Genomic DNA, 20,223 nt, shown 5'->3' with positions numbered 1-20,223 from the left:
GACCCATTTAGAGACATAATCTACTGCTAACAAGATGTGTACGTTTTCGAAGGAGGAAGGGAAGGCTCCCATGAAATTGATGCCCCACATATAAAAGATTTTGCACACTAGAATGGGCACAAACAACATCTAATTTTTACAACTAATGTTTACTATACTCTTGTAATTTTCACATGTTTTGTAGAAGGCATATGCATCACGGAATAAAGAAGACTAGAACAAACCACACTCCAATACGTTCCTTGCTTTCCACTTAGGACAGAAGTGCCCCCCACATGCATATAAGTGGTAAAACCCCAGGACTGAGGCTACTTTTGTTTTTGAAATACAACTTCTGATTATTTGGTCAGTGCAATGTTTCCACAAGTATGGGTCATCCCATATGTAATGCCCTGCTTCCTTTTTTTTATCTTTTCTTTCCTAGGTCTTGGGTGATCAACTAGTAGCTTGTAGGTAATAAGGTAGTTGACGATGTACGCATACCATGGTGCTGCCTGTTGTACTGAAAATAAATACTCATATGAAAACACATCGTTTAATGGTGAAGACTCCCCATTATATGGCTACCAACTGAGGTGGTCTGCCACTAAGTTCTCCATCCCTTTTTGTCTTTTATTTGAAGATCAACTTCTTGCAACAAAAGTATCCACCGTATCAACTTTGTTTTTTAGCTTCTTTCTTATTCAGTAAGTACTTCAAGGCTGCATGGTTAGAGAATCTATTACTTTTGTTCTCAGCAAGTACGACCAGAATTTGTCCTGGGTGAATACAATAGCAAATAGTTCTTTCTCCATGGTAGAATAGTTCATTTGAGTACTGTTAAGGGTGCAGGAGGCATAGTAAATTACATGCAGGTCTTTTCCCATTCTTTACCCAAGCACTGCACCCACTGCCTAGTTACTTGCATCACACATTATTTCGAATGGTAGGTTCTAATTTGGCGGCAGCATGATGGGTGTTGTTACCAACTTCTCTTGGAGTATTTCAAATGCTTCTTTACAATGCTCATAAAAAATGAAGTCTATTTCTTTTTGTAGTAATCAACATAAAGGTTGTGTAATTTTTTTGAAGTCTTTGATGAATCTCCTATAGAAGCTAGTATGTCCCAGAAATGAGGATATCTCCTACACACTTCTGGAGTAAGGCAGTGACTTGATGACATCGACCTTTGCTTTGTCAACTTCTATACCCTTTAAAGACACCACATGACCCAGAATCAATCTTTGGTCCATCATGAAATGACATTTTTCATAGTTGAGGACCAGATTGGATTCAAGGCATCTTTTCAGCACCTTGGTGAGGTTGTTGAGGCATTCATCAAAGTAGTCCCCATAAACTGTAAAGTCATCCATGAACACCTCGATGTTTCTCTCTATGAAATTAGAAAAAATGCTTATAATGCATCTTTGGAATGTGGCGGATGCGTTGCATCGTTTGAACGACATCTGTCGGTAGGCATAGGTCCCAAAGGGGCATGTGAACGTGGTTTTTTCTTGGTCCTTGGGTGCAACTGAAATTTAATAAAATCTAGAATATCTATTGAAGCAGCAGTAATGAGTTCTGCTAGCCAACTTTTCTAGCATTTAATCAATGAAAGGTAAGGGAAAATGGTCTTTCCTCATGCAGGCATTCAACTTGTGGTAATCGATACGCACCTTCCACTCATTCTTTATTATGGTTGAGATTTTCTCCCTTTCTTGGTTTTCTATCATTGTGACCTTCGTCTTCTCCGGTACAACTTGAACTAGGCTCACCCATTTACTGTCCAAGATTAAATAGATGATCTCAGCATATAATAGCTTCAAAACTTCTTTCTTCATTACCTCCATCATTGGTGGGTTCAGGTGTCTTTGTGTCTGTCTACTGGGTTTACTGTCATCTTCTAGTAGAATTCTATGCATATAGGTGGATGATGAAATTTCCTTAATATCTGCGATGGTCCAGCTGATTGCCTCCTTATGCTTACGGAGCACTCTCACTAATTTTTCTTCTTCAGCTTGGCTGAGTTTATTGTAGGTTATCACCGGAAGAGTCTCTCCTTCACCTAAGAAGACATGCTTGAGGTGCTCAGGCAGCTGCTTCAACTCTAGCTTGGGAGCCTACAAAACGGGGAGGGGGGGGGGTCCTTCGTACGAGCAGTGGGGAGATCTAATTGAGGGGTCGTACATTTTATTTGGTTAAAGGACTTTAACTCGAACACAACTTCTTGCAACTCCTGACCGGCTACAAGGTTTTCTTCTAGTTCCCTTAAACTGTCAACATCTAGGTTGTTGTAAAGTGCAATGTTCACTTCATCCTCCTGACATAGACTAAAGTGTTGTTGGTTTAGGAGATCCAAAACATCGATGCTGGAGACATGAGATAAGTCAGGTGGATATTTCATTGCATCATACATATTAAACCTTACCATAGTGAGGGTTCAACTTTGAATGTCTATTTTTATTCTAGTTGTGCTGAGGAAGGGCCTACCCAGCAGGAGGTTCGAAGAATTCGAGGATTTATCATCTTTTATGTCTAACACATAGAAGTCAGCTGGGAAGATGAGGTTGTCCACTTGAACTAGCACATCTTTCAGAACTCCTTCGAGGTAAACGATAGATCTGTCTACTAGTTGGATGATGACTTTCGTTTTTTTAGTTGTCTGGTGCTAAGCTTAGAGTAAATAGACATGGGCATTACATTGATGGAGGCCCTGAGATCACGCATGGCCTTCTTGATGCCCAAGGTACCTATTTTACACAAGATAGTGAACATAACTTGGTCCTTGCACTTGGGTAGTAATTTTCTTTGCATGATAGCCGAGACGTTCTCCCCCACACTTACCCTTTCATTGTTGCATAATTTCCCTTTGTTAGTACACAATTCCTTTAAAAACTTGGCATATCTGGTTATTTGTTTGATTACGTCAAGTAGGGAAAGATTAACTTCAACATTACGAAACGTCTCTAGGATTTCCTTATCTTCTTTCTCTTTTTCTTGTTTTAGAAAACCTCTATGAAAATTGTGGGGGGACTAGAACTGAATTGCCATGATCAGAATCTATTTCAGCCGAGGGGATGTTGTCATTTGCTGTTGCCTTGGTGGCCTTACACAAGGCTTCTGGTTCTGCTTCCTTTTCTATGCTTCGACCAAAGCATGTTTTGGCAAAGACTCCCAGTAGTTCTTTCCCACTTCGCAAGGTGATTGAGCTGATGTTTGACCTTGGATTCACTTTTGCCTAGGAGGGCAATTTGCCTTGGGACTCTATCCTGTTCATGGAGGTTTCCAAGTGCTAACTTGGGTCTCTAAATTCTGGATACTTGCTCTTGTCTCCTCTTGACATTGTTAGGTATTAGTAGTAAGTGATTTAACAATTTCTTTAAGAGATATACCTTGTTTTGGAGGTCCTGTTTACGGTTGCAATCGTGGTATGTTCAGATTTTGTTGGTAATTCTACTGTCATGCTTCGTAGCTAAAGTTTGGGGGGTCTCCCTATTCAGGGTTATATGTGTTGGAAAAAAGGTCGTATCATCTTTGCAGTTAACTTGGAAATCTGCCCACAACATTGACTTGCTACTTATCATCTTCCTGAAGCGTAGAACACATGTCTGGGGATGTCTAGAGTGTGCATAAATTCGACACACTCTTGCTCACTGAGTGTTTTATGTGGCAATGCTTTTTACCAAATGGGTAACTTAGAAATTTGAGACTCAAGGGATTATATAATTACCTTGTTCACCCTCCGAGGGGTATCGCTGGTGGAGTTGAATTATTGAGAAGTGGTTGTCATGATCAATATTAGCTCTTTTGCTTTGTGTGGTATCTTGTTGATGATGGCACCTCTGCTGGCAGCATGTAACATCTTTTTTTTATAGTAGCAGCCTTTTATAGAAGTAATGTATCAAAAACTGATCTAATATATCATGTTGCGGACAACGTATGTAGAATCGTTTGAACCTTTCCAGTAATTGCGTAAGCTCTTAGAATCTCTCTAGTGGATCCCACATATCTCTTTCCTTATTCTAGCTACTCGAGACGTTAGAAAGAAACTATCTAGGAAGGCCTTCCCAAGTCGTGATTAACCTGGGTGATAGGTAAAACATGCACTCCTTGGCCGCATCATCCAGGGAGAATGGGAATGCTTCCAACTTGATTTGCTCTTCAGACAAGCCTTGGGGCTTCATATTGGAGTAGACCACGTGAAATTCCTTGAGATGTTTATGTGAGTTCTCATTCTCCATGTCTTGAAACTTAGGGAGCAGGTGGATTTGACTAGATTTCAACTCAAAACTACATCCAGAGCTGGACAAGTGATGCAGAGAGGCTACTGGTTGGTAGGCAGTGTTGCCAGCTCCCTCAAGGTGTGTTCTTCAGCCATATGCTCTGTTTCGATTGATGTGCTATTTTATTCAAAAATTGTACTCTGTTGACACGTTTTCCTCTTTAGCTTGCTTTGTTTCCTTAGACTTTTGGCAGTTTTCTTGATTTTTGGATTGTAAAAAATAGGTTCTCCACAATCAAACATGTTCATAAAAAGAAAAATAATTAATAAATCTCAATTCCTCGACAACGACGTTAAATTTTGAAGGATGTCGAATCCATCAAAAATAAATTCCTAATTAACCAATAAAACAATATTGTAGTAGTGGTAAGAAAGATCGAATCCACGGAGAATTAAAAAACAATTTTCTTTCTTGACCAATAAATAAAAAAGTAAAGAGGGGAGTTTGTAAAAATTAGTATGCAAAATATCAAATAAGAAATAAGCAAAATAATATTAAACAAACTCTTGGCTACAAATAGACTAAAGAAATTATAAAAAGAATTCCTAATTGATAAAATAACTAGCTCCAATTATGTAGTTGATCATAAATGCAAAGAAGAAAATATAACAAATCACTTATAGTTGTCAGAAGTGTTCTGATAACAAGCCTTCCTTATTCCTAAAGCAACCAAGAAACGTTTATTAGTTGGTTCTTCGCTGGCAAGCTGTCTTAGGAACGTTCGCATGATTTAATATGTCAACTGCCTTGAGAGTTAGAAGGACCTGATTTAAGTTGCCGAATTCGTTCGTGTGAACTGGTCAACTAGATTACTTACTTTCCTCAGTGCGTCATTGATTGCTACTTGGTGCTCGAACCACTCAAATAATTACGGATTTGAGGAGTTGGGCTAGCTATTTGCGATTCCTCTTCTCGTATGACGGGCCTTATTTTAATGGATTCAAAATAACAAATATATATAGGTTTAGGAAGTAAATAAATGCCAGCTCTGAAATAAAACTCAAATAAATTCGATTAGATCTCACAAATATATTGTTGGAATTCGCTAGATCTATCAACTAGGAAAGAAAAATAAGTTAGCCACTCATGGTGGACTTTTTAATACAAAAGAGTTCTCGAATAGTAAAAAGAAGAAGATGAAAAAGAAAAATTGTAAAAATAGCAGTATTAGCTATATGCGGCTTTGGGAAGAAAGGATGATATGTTTTTAACAGTCACCTCCCTTTTTATAGAAGAGGAGTTAGGGTTTTCTTCCTTTTTGTTTCGATCTGCAATCTTCCCTTGATTTTTGGCACATCTTTAGCTTCCAAATTGGTCTTCATGATTTTCTGTCAACAAATCTAGGTTTGAATGTGATCTATTTTCAAAATTCAAGTACACCTTTTATTTTTTTTTATTTGACTACCATGCACAGTTCTTGGCCTTGCTTGAGGCTCAATTGCCAGATACTAGACCTAAGCGTTGCCCAAGGCTTACTTTTATGGTCAAGATTTGCATCACGAATTCTTCCTCTCTTCATGCAATTTTTTTATTTGTTCTGCCCTTGTATCCCACAATGCAAAAAAAACACAGAAAATAGCTTGGGTTTGATGACGTACCATCAAGTTTAATAACCCACAAGTGGGTAATAATGATGCTATTTTCAGGCCTTATCATACAGAAGATTCAAGATGCCTGTAATCTTTAACACAAAAATAAAGATGAAAGAGCTTACTTGATATTTTGGTATTCAACCACTTAGATTTTTATTCTTTAGATAATTCTAAATGAGAGAATTAAGAAGTTTCATTCTTTTTATTATATATATGTTTAAACCAATATTGAGTGCTTCTATTTGAGTTATATGACATAAAATTTTCATATATGGTTCTTAGAGGGGATGTTTTCTTGATTTACCTATCTCAATAAAGTTTATGATTAGTTCAAAGAATGTCTTGAGATTCAAGATATTGCAGATGATATAACTAGTAAATATATACCTCCTCATGTCAACATATTTTATTATCTACGAGGAATACATTTCTCCTGAAAAGGGGATTAGTCTATGGTTGATTCAGTAAAATAAATAGGAAGTTTTAGTTTTACTTTGTAAAAAATCCTTCTTTCTTTTTATGGAATTGACCATTACTCTTTCTTCTTATTGGGTAAGGATGGATCAACTTATCAAGGTATACTTGTGATGTTTTTCTCATTCTCTTAATTTCTTAATTAGCTTAGTTCCTATCATTTTATTTATTACAGGTTAAGTAAGAAAGGTTTATTAGAATTTAAGTTTTTGATTACTAATTTTTTTGGATCCAGATATTATGAAGCAATGAGTCAACAAAATATTTTCTTTATGTAATAATAAAAAAGACATTTTTTTGTATTATTACATAAAGAAAATATTTTGTTGACATTTTTTTTGGAGAGTGATACTCTTCACTTTCACCAATGGAGATACAAGTGTCTAACATATTCATATCTAACAATTTTCAACAAAATAGTGATAAATGATATAACTTATACAAATCCCTCCATTTTTTAATTCAATTATATCTATTAATTCGTAGAGCTATTTACTTGATTACAGACATTTCTCGAAGGCCTTTAACATAATCAATCTTGAAAAAACTTATTGTCAAATGTAATCAAATTCTATTGAGTTTGTCTTATAATGATCAATTATCAAAACAATAACTATGGTTATCAAATGATTTAACAACTAAGAACAATTTACTTATAACATTTTGTTGAATTATGAATTTAATACATCCTATTTAGTAGAAAGACTGATATCCCTTATTCATTATTAGACAATCACTTATGCATAAACTTCATGTAGGGCCAATAGTTTTCATTTTTTGTTTCTCTTTGAATGGGCATGGCTTTGACTACTCTTAAGCCTATTAATTAGTTACTATGAACATATTTTAGTGAAGGGTCATATAGTAAATATGCCAAGTTATCACTACAAACCCGGAGATACTATTATAGTGCAAAATGAACAAAAATCTAGAGATTTATTTCAAAACTTTCTTTATTCATTCACCTATGATCAATTTCAAACCATTTGACTCTTCACATATTCTAATATAAACGATTAGTCAATCAAATAATAGATAGAAGATAGGTCAGGTTGAAAATAAATAAATTATTTGTTGTCAAATGTTATTAACGTCAGATTTAAAACTAACTTAACTAAAATAAGAAAATAAGTGGTCCCAAAACTATACCCCCTTTTGCCTAAGTTGAGTTTAAGGGGCATAAGGTAAGGGATTTGGTTTGGCTTTTTATCTCCGTTTGAATTTTCTCACATTTGAATTTTCTTCCACTCATGTAGCATAAATTAGTAGAGAGATTTGTGTCCCTTATTTGCTCTTTCTAGTATCTTCTATATTAAAAAACATAAGGAAAAGAAATCTGTATCATTGGAAGGTAAAATGATAATGTGCATAAATGTCACTTTTATTGCTTAGATTGAATGCATATTTGAGTCACTTATTGTTTAATTTAGGTGATTTTACTTATTTGGATGTAGGTTTAGAGATAACATTCAAAATCAAAAAAATAGTGCAACAGAGCAAATTTCAACAGCAGGTACGTGACTAAGCCATAGGTAAGGCTTATGCACAGAACCAACAACTAATATCAGATCGTGCACCGATAAGCCTCGGGCAAGGCTTACACCCTAGTGCGGCATTAGATCCAGATTTCCAAGAATATGTCAAAACGAAAAGAAATGAGAGAAAATAGGAAAACCAATTAAAAATGACTCTTTTAAAAATAGAAAGGATGCTGGAATCAAGGGGAGAAAAACCCTAGATGGCCATAACCTCACTTTTTAAGTAAAAGAAAAAAAAGAGGTCGACAAAAAGCAAGAAAAATGGGAAGAAAACTTCGTCTTCTTTCGTATCTCTTTTTGTATTTTTCATAATGATTTTTCTATTATATCATGCTTAACATGAGTGGCTAAACACTACTTTTCAGTTAAAGATTTAATTAAAGTTTCAGCTTTGGGATTGTGAGATCAAATTTTTTTGCTTTTATATTTATTTAATTTTAGTATTTGTGTATCTTGTGTGCATACAAACATTGTTAGAACGGATTTTAGCAGAAGGTATGTGACTAAACCTTGGGCAAGACTTACATCCAGAAACAATAGCTAACATCAGATCGTGCATTGGTAAGCCTTGGGCAAGGCTTACATCCTAGCGCGGCATCAGATCCAGGTTTTCCAAAATCTATCAAAACAAGAAGAAAGGATAGAAAATAGGGAAACCAATTAAAAACAACTCTTTTAAAAATAGAAAGGAGGCCGAAATCAAGGGGAAAAAACCTTATATTCTTATAACCTCACTCTTTAAATAGAAGAAAAAAAAGAGGTCGACGACAAGCAAGAAAAATGGGAAGAAAACTTCATCTTCTTCCATCATTCTTTATGCATTTTTCAAAATGATTTTCTATTATATCATCCTCAAAATGAGTGGCTAAGCACTACTTTTCAGTTAGAGATTTAGTTGAAGTTTTAGTTTAGAATTTGTGAGATCTAATTGTTTTACTTTTGTTCTTGTTTAAACTTTAGTATTCATATACTTCTTTGCACATACTACCATTATCGCTTATTGTCTGTTTAATATGCCTGTTGAGCACACAACGTAGTAGCATACTACCATTCGAGATCTTAAATCTGTAATTGTTCAAGTCATATCGATGTTAGTGGTGATTTGGTTTTCATACTAAGAGGGTACATGATTTGATTTAATTGGACGACATGTTTGAGTTCATTGGTTAGAATTAAGTCTTTTTAGCTTGTAATATTGTTAGTAAACTAAATTGTAGGGGCATCTTTGGGGTTATTTATTACCGATGGCTAACTAACGAGCATCTCTTGGTTAATATATGATTAAGAAAAGATTAGTTGTTAGGAGCGTCTGTAACAACTAGAACTAGTTTATTGAAGGTTGGTGAGAACGATCACTGCATCAACGATCAATCCTATGGTTGGAACCAATAGTACTTCTTTAATTGGAACTCATTCACTACTGATTTTTACTTCATTATTTTGCTGATCTATTTTCTGTTTTAATTACTTTAATATTTGTTATTTTTTTTTTCTTTAACTCAAATGCAAAAACCCCAACTTTTATTTTTATACTGGTCATAAGAGAGCATATTGGTTCTCAATTGCCTATGGATTTGACCCTATTCACCATTGTTACAATATTATTTTGTTGTTTGAATATGAATTTTTATTTTTGGTTAATCCGATAATCATCAAATTTTGGCGCCATTGCTTGGGAATTAAAGTTAAATTGATTTTTTTCTTTTTATGATCAGGTCTGATCGTGGAGAACCTATTCTTTACGATCCAAAAATCAAGAAAATTGCAAAGAGTCTAAGGAAATAAATCAAGTTGAAGAGGAAAATGCATCAATAGAACACGATTTTTGCAGAAAAGAATACAACCATTGAAATAGAAGCATGGATAGAGTATATGGCTGAGGAACACTATGAGGGAGCTGGTAGCACTGCCTATCAACCAGAAGTCCCTTTGCATCACTTGTTAAGCCTTGGAAGTTGCGTTTGAGCTAAAATCTAGGTTGATTCATTTACTGCTCAAGTTCCAAGGATTGGAGAATAAAGACCCGCATAAGTATCTCAAAGAATTTTAAATTATGTGCTCAAGTATGGAGCCATAAGGAATATCTGAAGAACATATTAATTACAGGCATTCCTATTCTCTTTGGATGATGCAGTCAAAGATTGGTTTTTTTACCTATTTTCTGGCTCAATCACCACTTGGATTGACATGGTGAAGTTTTCTTGGATAGATTTGTTCCTACTTCTAGAGCTGTTGAGATAATGAGGGAAACATGTGACATCAAGCAAAAAGACTCGAAGAGTTTTCATGATTATTAGGAAGGATTCATGCAGTTATGTGGAAGTTGCCCACACCATGATATTTCAAAACAATCCTTCATTCACTATCTTTATGAAGGGCTACAGCCCACAAAAGGAAGAATGTTAGATATTATAGATGGCGATGCCATAATGAATACAACACCTTGAGAAGCTAAAGATTTGATAGTAATCATGACTACCACCTCACAACAGTTCGTGACCACATGAGACTCCTCAAGAAGGGTGAATGAGGTAAATATTTCTTCTCTTGAATCTCAAATTTAACATAATAACTTTCATGCAAAATATGATTGTAGGTAATACACAACATGTTAGAGTTTGTGGGATTTGTGCACATTCTGGTCATCCTATGGATATGTGTCCTACACTTCAAGAAGATGACCAACAACATGTCTATGCCATAGGAGAATTTCTCAGTTAAACACAAGGGCGATATGGTCCTTATTGCAATACTTACAACCCATGATGGAGGGATCATCCGAACTTTAATTATGGAGCAAGGTAACAAAATTTATGATAATATCAGGCAAGATTACCTCCACAATAATAACCAGCATCTTTGAAACAAAGTATGTCTCTTGAAGAAATTGTTAAATCACTTGCCACTAATACCCAACAATTTCAACAGGAAACAAGAGCAAACATTCAAAATTTAGAGACCCAAGTGAGCCAATTAGCAACTTCTATGAGTAGGCTGGAATCCCAAGGCAAATTACCATCCCAAACCAAGGTGAATTCAAGGAAAAGTGTAATTGCTATCATATTGAAAAGTACTAAAGAGTTGTTGGAAAATCCCTGTCCGATAAGCCGTGGGCAAGGCTTACAGAAAGGCATAGAATTAGAAACTACAGTTGATAACAAGACAGATGGAACAAAGCCAGATTTTGACCAGCCAACATTGTTCACAATCCCTCGACCATTTCTAGAAATATTTGCAAAAAGAAGATAAGGAAATCCTAGAAACTTTCCACAAGGTCAAGGTAAATATTCTTTTACTCAATGTAATTATGTAGGTACCTTGATATGCCAAGTTTTTAAAGGAGTTATGCACCAACAATGAAAGTGATGCGAGAACCATCACAAAGAACATTCTGATAAAAGAGAAAGACACACAAGAACCTAAAGACCATGAGGAACTAGGCCCAATGGGGAGGAAAGCCCAGTTGCCCATGGGCCTAATCACCCGAAGCCGGGCCACAAGCTTCAAGGAATTTTTAATCTAATAGTACAACATTGGGTAAGCAACATGGTCACCAATGAAGCGCAGAGAAAGACTCAAAGTCTTATGGTGGAAGACACGTGCAACATACATAAACTACCTTTGGCACGTGGGTAATAAGCATGGGAGCCCAACCGTGCATGCAGAAACCTCAATCGCGTGAAACAACGTGTAAGCGTGGGATAAGAGCAACCCGCACGCCCGACGCATGCGGCATGCGCGTGGCATTGCACATGTGCACACACTGCAGCTTGTGCATGCGTGACCCACGACCCAGGAGAGAAAAACCCGCAGCTGGCAGGCCCAATCGGGCTGCCCATGTGGTCGAGCCAGAAAACTAGCCCATATGGCCCCAACGCGCAAGCTCGCAGCCACCTTGAGGTTTGCTTTGCGCAACCTGAGTGGGTCAGTCGGCCCAACCCATCCGAGTTGTCTAAATTGGCCCCCTTCCCACCTTTTTAATTAAATAAATTATTTTTTATTATTTTAAGGCGTTTGGACCCCACCTTTTTAACTCTCATAAGACAAAATTAATTTTTCCATGTGCTTTACATGAAAATCACATGGGATAAAGTCTTATTTTATTTTTATTATTATTTTAGTATAAATTATATCAGTATGATTATTTAATTAATTATCTTGTAATTAGATGGGATAGAATAAATATTTTATTTTATAATTATCCTAGAATTTGGTAAAATTTTATCTATGATATTATTTTATTAATTTGTTCAAGAGATTGCAATCATCTAGAATTATCCCAAGAAAGGCTATAAATAAACATTTGCCTATAGGTTATAAGTACAATTCAATTACAATCAATTTAAGAAAAATTCTTGAAAGCTTAGACTTTCTTCAATTAGTATTTTTGCTAATTTAGCTTCTTCAAGTTCTTCAAGAAGCATGAGTCTTTAGAAGTCTTATTGAGCCAAGGAGCAGAGATCAACTTATCGGTAAGTCTGTGATGTTTTTCTTTCTTTCTTTATTTTTTCTAGTCTTTGTTTTTGCATTCCTTTAAGGATTGTAGATAGAATTAGAGAAAGAAGTTTTCTAGGCGGTTAAGTTTTGATATTGCATAACATTGAGTGAGTTTTAGGAGTTGATTTAATCCTCCCCATACCCTCCTGTGTCATTTGGTATCAGAGCTTAGGCTCCTAAAACCCAAATCTATCTTTATTGCTTTCAACATTTTTTTTTCGTTAAATTAACAATTCAAATTAATTTTTGATTTGTTAATTTGTATTGCATCCCGCTCGAATTCATATATATCCATTCAATTCAAGTGGTTCATGCTTATTATTCAAGAAAAAAAATTATATATATCAAAATTACAAACTATCTCGATTGCACTCCATAAGGTAATTGGCATGTTGTTTGCATCTTGCACGATAAAAGCAGAATAGCTGCCTGGTTAGTACCTCACTTAATGGGTGCGAGCAAAAATTTTTGTTTTCATTCCATATATTATTCACATTTAATTTTCGAATTGCATTTCTATAAACTTGCATCAACATTGCATAAAGACACTTGATTGGTCATAGAGTATAGCCGAAAAATCGAGGGTAGTATACATAGGTACACCTTCTGGTTATATCCATTAGGATTAATCGGATCGCTACATATTAGTCCATCTTGTCAATCTTTGTGATCTACATATATCTTTTATTTTACAGTTGTTTTGTTATAAAATTAAGTGATTAATCGATACTAGTTGCTTAACACACAAAAGACACACTATTCTTTTTTCTATGTGCTTGTTTACGAGTACATACATACATATAGCCACTTGATCTTCTTTCATATTTCATTTATTTATTTAATTATATATATACATATATATATGTAATTATATATATATGTATCTATATATTTAATTATATATATAATATATATTTAATTTTATATACATATATATAATTAAATATATATTTGTTTAATTATATATATTTTTTATCTTTTCTCTTTTTAATTTTTTTATTTATTATTACATACAATAAGGCAATGGCAAAATAGGTAATTTGATTAAATATACAACCATACCATCTTATCAATCCAAATAAAAACAGTTGTCATTACCATATATTAATACACAATTTTTTCAAATATGGTATAATTTTATCATTATCATACCTTAACATTACCATACAATATCATATATTAACGAACTATTTTGAAAGTCATCCAAACACACACTTAAGATTTTGAGTTTATAGTTGGTGATGTATATTCAGGATTTTAGATTGCATTGTTAATCTCGGGTTCTACATTAGTTGGTATCAGAGCTTAGACTCTAGTAAATCTATTATCTTTTTGTTTTATTTCTTGTATTCGATTCTTGAATTAAATTAGCACACATTGCATAAGGTGTTAATTCTTTCAATTAGTGTAAAGCAACTTTAAATTACGTTGTTATAGTAAAAAAACAAAAGAGGTTCTATGAGAAAAAAAATTATGAAAAGCTTGATTGCCTTTAAAAAAGGCAAGTTGACCATAAAAGAGCTTAGAAGCTTGGTTAAAAAAAATTTCAGCCAAGCTACCAATAAGTAAGATCGCACATCCCAACATTAAATTCCAAATTTTTTAAAAGATACGTGATTCCCGTTGATTGAGACTTTTTTTAGCATTGCATTTAAACATCATGTATTAACGTTTGCATAATAGGAACTCAAGTTTGCATAGTCTTAAAGACCTTGTTTGTCTTGATTCAAGAGATCCAATTCCTACATTCAACTTGACGGAAGAAGATACGAGAGGTAAACATGAGGGATTGTGAGGGAGTGATTTTTCTTTTTTTCTATTAACATCCTTTTTTCGTGTATGTGACAACCTAGTGAAGCCAACCAACCTATGACCTTGGAAGAATGCATAGAGGCTAGGATTGATGACATATAAAACAAACTGAGCTCACCCATTAAAGGCATAGCAATAAGGATGGGTTAGAGAGATGAAAGAACCGTAGCCATCCCAAGGTCGACACTACAGGATGATGATTAGTCATATGACGACAATAATGAAGTTAGTAGAAGAGAATTCTTAAGGTAATATGATGACATTAGATCCATTAAGATGTAGATACCCCAATCTAGAGGTAGGAATAATGCGGAGGCCTACCTCTAATGGGAATGGAAGGTAAAGTTGATCTTTAACTACCACAACTACAGTGAAGCTAAGAAAGTAAATATAGCATCTGTTGAGTTCACTAATTCTGCACTTGTTTGGTGGGATTAAGCGACCGTCCTCAGGAGAAGAGATGGAGACCAACCTGTATCCAACTGGAGAGGTATGAAGTCTATCATGAGAAAAAAGTTTATTTTATCTTATTATGATAGGGAGTCAAACAAGAAGTTCCAAAGACTGACCCAGGGATCCATGTTTGTGGAAGATTACCACAAGGAGATAGAGATGACAATGATTAGGGTAAAAGTTTATGAGGGTCCAGAAGCCGATATGGCTAGATTTTTGAGTGGCTTGAATATAGAGATTGTTAATGCTATGGAACCACCTCACTATATAGATCTAGAAGAGACGATACACATGGCTATGAAAATTAAGAGACAATTGAAGAATAAGGTTTCCTTCAGAGGATATTACAAGTCTACTCCTCATTATAGTTCTAGATGGCCTAGAAACAAATAGAGATAGAAATTTATAGAAATGAGGCATAAATCTAGCTCTACTGAATCTAAAGGTAATTTTAAACCACCTACTACTACTCAAAAATAAAATTCTTATAACACCCTGACTTTTTGGTGGTTAACGAATTTCAAAGCTTCGAAATTTCAGGCCATCAGCCATATGAAGCTTTAGTTGAAAATATGAGCTCTTTTTACTTTTCCAAAATTTTTATCCAAATTAACCAAATTTCATAATAGAAATTGTGAGGAAATAGACGATTCGAGAAAGCACAACCCACAGGCCCACAACCCGTGCACCGCAGCCCACAATCCACAAACGACTCGTGCGAGCAAGCCTGCGTGTGCTGTGCACACCCTGCGCATGCTGCTGTGCGCATGGTACAGGCGTACAGTGCGCAACACAGCAATGCCTCCACGAGCTGCTGCCAGCCTGTCGTGTGCATAGTGCACGGTGTGGCCACAAGCGTATGCACACAGCGCTGCTACGCGTTGTCACCAAAGGGTCAGCCTTATCCCATCAGTCAAAGGCCATGTTTGACCTTTTTTCTTCTTTTGGCCATACTTGGTGGGCCCCAAATCCACCCCTTCACTCTATTTCATTGATTTTTGCCAAGTGGCACAAATTCGACCTCTCTTTTTTCTATTTAAAACCCTTATCTTCTCCATTCCTACACACCTTTTCCTTCTTTATTTTCCAAAATTTAGAGAGAGAAAGAGAGAAAACTTTTGAGAAAAGTAAGGAGTAAGAAAAAAAAGGAAAAGTTCAGAGTTTCACTAGTTTGTTCGAAAGATTTCTAGAAATTCTTCCTTCACTACCATAAGGCTAAGTCAACCTGGTTACGGTAAGGGATTATTTAGTATTTTTTATCGATGCTTCTAAGCACCCTTTTTAGCTAAATAACATGATAAAAACATAACATGGTTGTCATGAGCTTTTCATACTTATTGGTTATATATTTTAATCCACGTCATTTGATAATTTACATCAATGATTTTAATACTTATTTTTGAATAAATATCAAAAATGGGATTTTAAAGATATTGGTCCTTTGTCCTACCTTCAGTAAGGGCAGAAAGGGGTATTTTGAGGAGTCCCGGCTTCAAGGAATATCTTAATCGTCAAGTTTGACAAAATAGACTTTTTCCCAAATACATAAGACTCCTACCGGGTTCTAAACATGAGGCATGAGGCATGAGAAAGTGATGCATGATTGAGATGCTTGAAAACTTAATGGATTAAAGATTCACATGGTTGAACTTGTTGATTTGACGTTGATGTCTCTACAGTGTTTAATATTGTTTAGTCATAGAAATATAAGAGATAATGCATGAAACACCATGATTGGAACGGTATATGGGTTTGACCCTTCGTCTTATCTTTGTAATGGTGAAGAGATTTATCCTAGTAGACCTTGGTTCAAAGGGATAACCCGAAGGTCAAGTCTGGGTAAGATGAGCCTTTGGGCTTAATATAAGCCTTTGGGATGGATAAGGTATTAAATCCTTCACGAATTCAAGGATAGTTGCCTTGAACAGGTGGCATGCATATGAAAGAAACATGACATTATTGTGAACATGAATTAAACAAGTAGAAAGAAGGAAGAAATTCATTCAACTATTATCTATAAGGAGTTTCTGTTTCTTCCCCTCTGAATAAGTGTTGGTGAACCGTTCCCTGTGATGATCGACATTCCTTTTGATGAGAGAGGATACACATTAGGCATATGTAGGACCGCCATGGCAAATGTATTTCCATGGTCATAGTTTAGATAAGGAAATGATAAGGACCCAGAGATGGGTTGGTGCTTCACAGTGGTAGTCGAGGATCCCTTCTACTCTCAGTAGATATATGTTGCAATGGCTTTGCGTAAAGGTCAGTAAAAGAATTAATGAAACATATATATGGTCAAGAATACTCTTTGAAAACTTTGTAATTATCTGTATAATGGTCTTTTTGTTTATTAATTATGATGTTCATATAGTTGGGTCTCCATGACGGTCATTTTATTGCAGGTGTATTGTTTGTGTTCTAAGACCTCGTTAATGGTTTACATGATGATTCCTCTGGTTATTGGGCATGCCATCAGTTTGAACATATTAATATGATATGCTTGCATGAATGTCAAGAAATGGTATCCCTAGCATGGCAGAATAACTATTTCACCAAATTTCTTAATAAAGACAACGTTTTCTGTATGATTAACTGGCTCCACCCCACAAGGAGTCCCCAAGGTGAGAGGTATAAAGGTTTTATCCAGGTTGCTTATTCTTTAAACCTTAGTCATATGATTTTAAATATTGTTTCCCTTAATTAGTTTACATGGAACTTACCCTAATCCGTGTCCCCTAAGTGCTGAGAAAATTGAGACTTCGCTCTCTGAGTCACCTCTTAAAGTCTAGCTAGACCCAATTCTAGATCCTTGATAATACTCTAGGACATAATTTGAGTACAATAGATACCCTTCACTCTGATGAAGTTTCTTATAAGGATCCTATCTTGTATATCATTGCCAACTTATGGCCTCGGTATAAAGGATTAAACTTAGAGTGTTGTAAGGGATTTATAAATTTCTGCTTCAATGTCAAATTTTATTTTTGCGCTCGTAACTACTTAAGTAATTGGCTCCCTTTACCCATTAGGTATCGTGGATGTCACAAATGGCATCAGAGTCCAATTCTAATTGAGATCCCTTGTGATTAGGATCTCAAACTTGAAATTAGAAAATAAATTTAGGTGTCTACCATTATTAGAGAGTTTTCTTATAATTATGTAGGATATGAAACATATTTCATCTAAGAGAAATCACTAGGAAGGATTGTTTTAAAACTCTTCCATGTCTGCTAACATACAGTAGAGATTTATTCTATAAATATTGTTTCTTCTAACCCTTATGGTAAATAAGGAGATGGATCCTGAACCATCACCACATATTATCTTTAACACTGGTGACTTTACAGACATATTTTTTTGGGAATTATCAGGGCTACTATTTAGGCATGGAATTAAGTGCTCCATCAGTCTAGTTCCTGGAACCCAACCCGTCGACCTACCTTCGGACTAATGAATAGGAATGAGCTTCAGGAGCTACATCGCTAACTTTTGGTTTTACGAAAGAAGAAGTTTATCCGACTTAGCTCCTCTCCATGGGGTGCCCCGATCTTGTTCACAAAGAAGGATGAAACCCCATGCCTTTGTATCGATTATCGACAACTCAATCAAGTAACCACTAATAAACAGTGCCTATTGCCTCGACTCAACAACTTGTTCAATTGACTTCTGGGTGCTACAATGTTCTCCAAAATCCATCTCACATCTGATTATCACCAAATACAAGTACGAATTGAGGATATGCCAGTGATGGCATTCCGCTGTCGATATGGTTATTTTAAATTTCAAGTCATGTCCTATGGACTGATAAATGCCCCATCGATACTTTCAGCCCTCATGAACAAAAATTTTAGACTTGTCCTAAACCATTACGTTCTTGTCCATATCGACGACATAATAGTGTATTCAAGGAACTCCCAGGACCACGTCGCCCACCTCACTCATGTAATGGAAACTCTTCGTCATCATCACCTGTATGCCAAGTTTGAGAAATGCTCCTTTTGGATGGACCATACCTCTTTCCTTGGCCGCATGATTTCCGATGAAGGGGCTTTGATTGACTCGGTTGTGATTGAAAACATCATCAGCTTAAACCAATCGATCAATACTAAAGATGTTTGAAGATTCTTGAAGCAAATTGGATACTACTAGCACTTCATCCAGGACCTTTCTCACATTTTCGCTCCCCTAGCGAGCCTTGTTAATAAGGGATTCAACTTCAACTAGGACCCTAAGTGTGAAGAAAACATTCTAGAGATTAAGCGTCGATTTGCCACTACTTTAGTGTTGGTCTTTTCCAACAACATCGATTACCTTCAAATAGAGAGCAACACATCCCATACAGGTCTGGAGTGTGCTCTCATGCAACAACGTCGAGTCATAACTTATGGATCCAAATAACTAAAGCCATATGAGCATGACTACACCTATCATGACATCAACCTCATTGCCGTTGTCTATCTTTTAAAAATATGGCATCATTAACAGGACTTTGGGATTTACACCAATCACAAAATTCTAAAGCAAATGTTCTCTAAAGAAGAGTCGACTAAGAGAGGAGAACACTGAACAAATCTTTTGAGAGATCGCAACTGCATAACCCTATGTCATCCTAGTAAAGGGAGAAAAATCGTTGGTGCCCTTGATCTTGAAGAACGAGCCTCACTACGATGATTAATGATCTCTGGGTGGAAGATGTTAGAGACAATTCATGAGTTCCAAGTGGGTCATTGCGACCACCGTACCTATTTGGCCCATATTTGAGGTTAGCCCAGCATCCATGGTAGACTTTGGGAAGCCGAGGTGACAAACCCAAAAATTTTAGAACACAAGAATTAGTTTTGCTCCATAGGAGATAGCAGCGGCGACGGTCACTTCACGGTGACTAATGAACGACTGTATTGGTTCCGTAATTAAATTTGGGTACTAACCAACCCATTGCTCCGAATAAATATTCTAAAGGAGGTACACATATCTAAGTTAACCATCCACCCTAATAGCAGCAGAAAGCACCGCGACCTGATGTGACAATACTGGTGGCCCAGCATGAAGAGGAATATCACCGAGTACATCTTCTGATGTCCCACATGCCAGAGAGTCAGGGTCGAACATCCAATGGACTGCGATCTTTTATAAGGTCTCCCCATTCCCAAATGAAAGTGGAAGCACATCGGTATTGAGTTTATCATGGGACTGCCCAAGATGGGTACCAACTATGATGCCATCTAGATCATTGTAGATCAACTAACCAAGATAGCCCGTTTCCTTGCCGTCAAGACCTATGACTCAACGATGAGATTAGTCCAACTGTTCATCAAAGGAATTGTCCAACTTCATGGCATTCCTATCTCCATGGTGTCAGAAAGAGACCCTCATTTCGTGTCACACTTTTGAGATAACTTTTATAAAACTATCGATTCAGGTTTGGACCTCAGCACTACTGGACATTTCCACACTAACGGACAAATTGAACAAACTACCTGACCTTAGAGGACATGTTATGCATATACACCTTGGATTTTGGTAGCTGTTGGGATCAACATCTGTCCCTTTATGAGTTTAGTTACAATAACTATCATTAATATAGCCTTGGTA

The sequence above is a fragment of the Carica papaya genome, chromosome 5, assembly GCF_054855325.1.
Source record: "Carica papaya isolate Zhongbai chromosome 5, ASM5485532v1, whole genome shotgun sequence".
Lineage (NCBI taxonomy): Eukaryota > Viridiplantae > Streptophyta > Magnoliopsida > Brassicales > Caricaceae > Carica > Carica papaya.
This window is presented reverse-complemented; position numbering follows the sequence as displayed.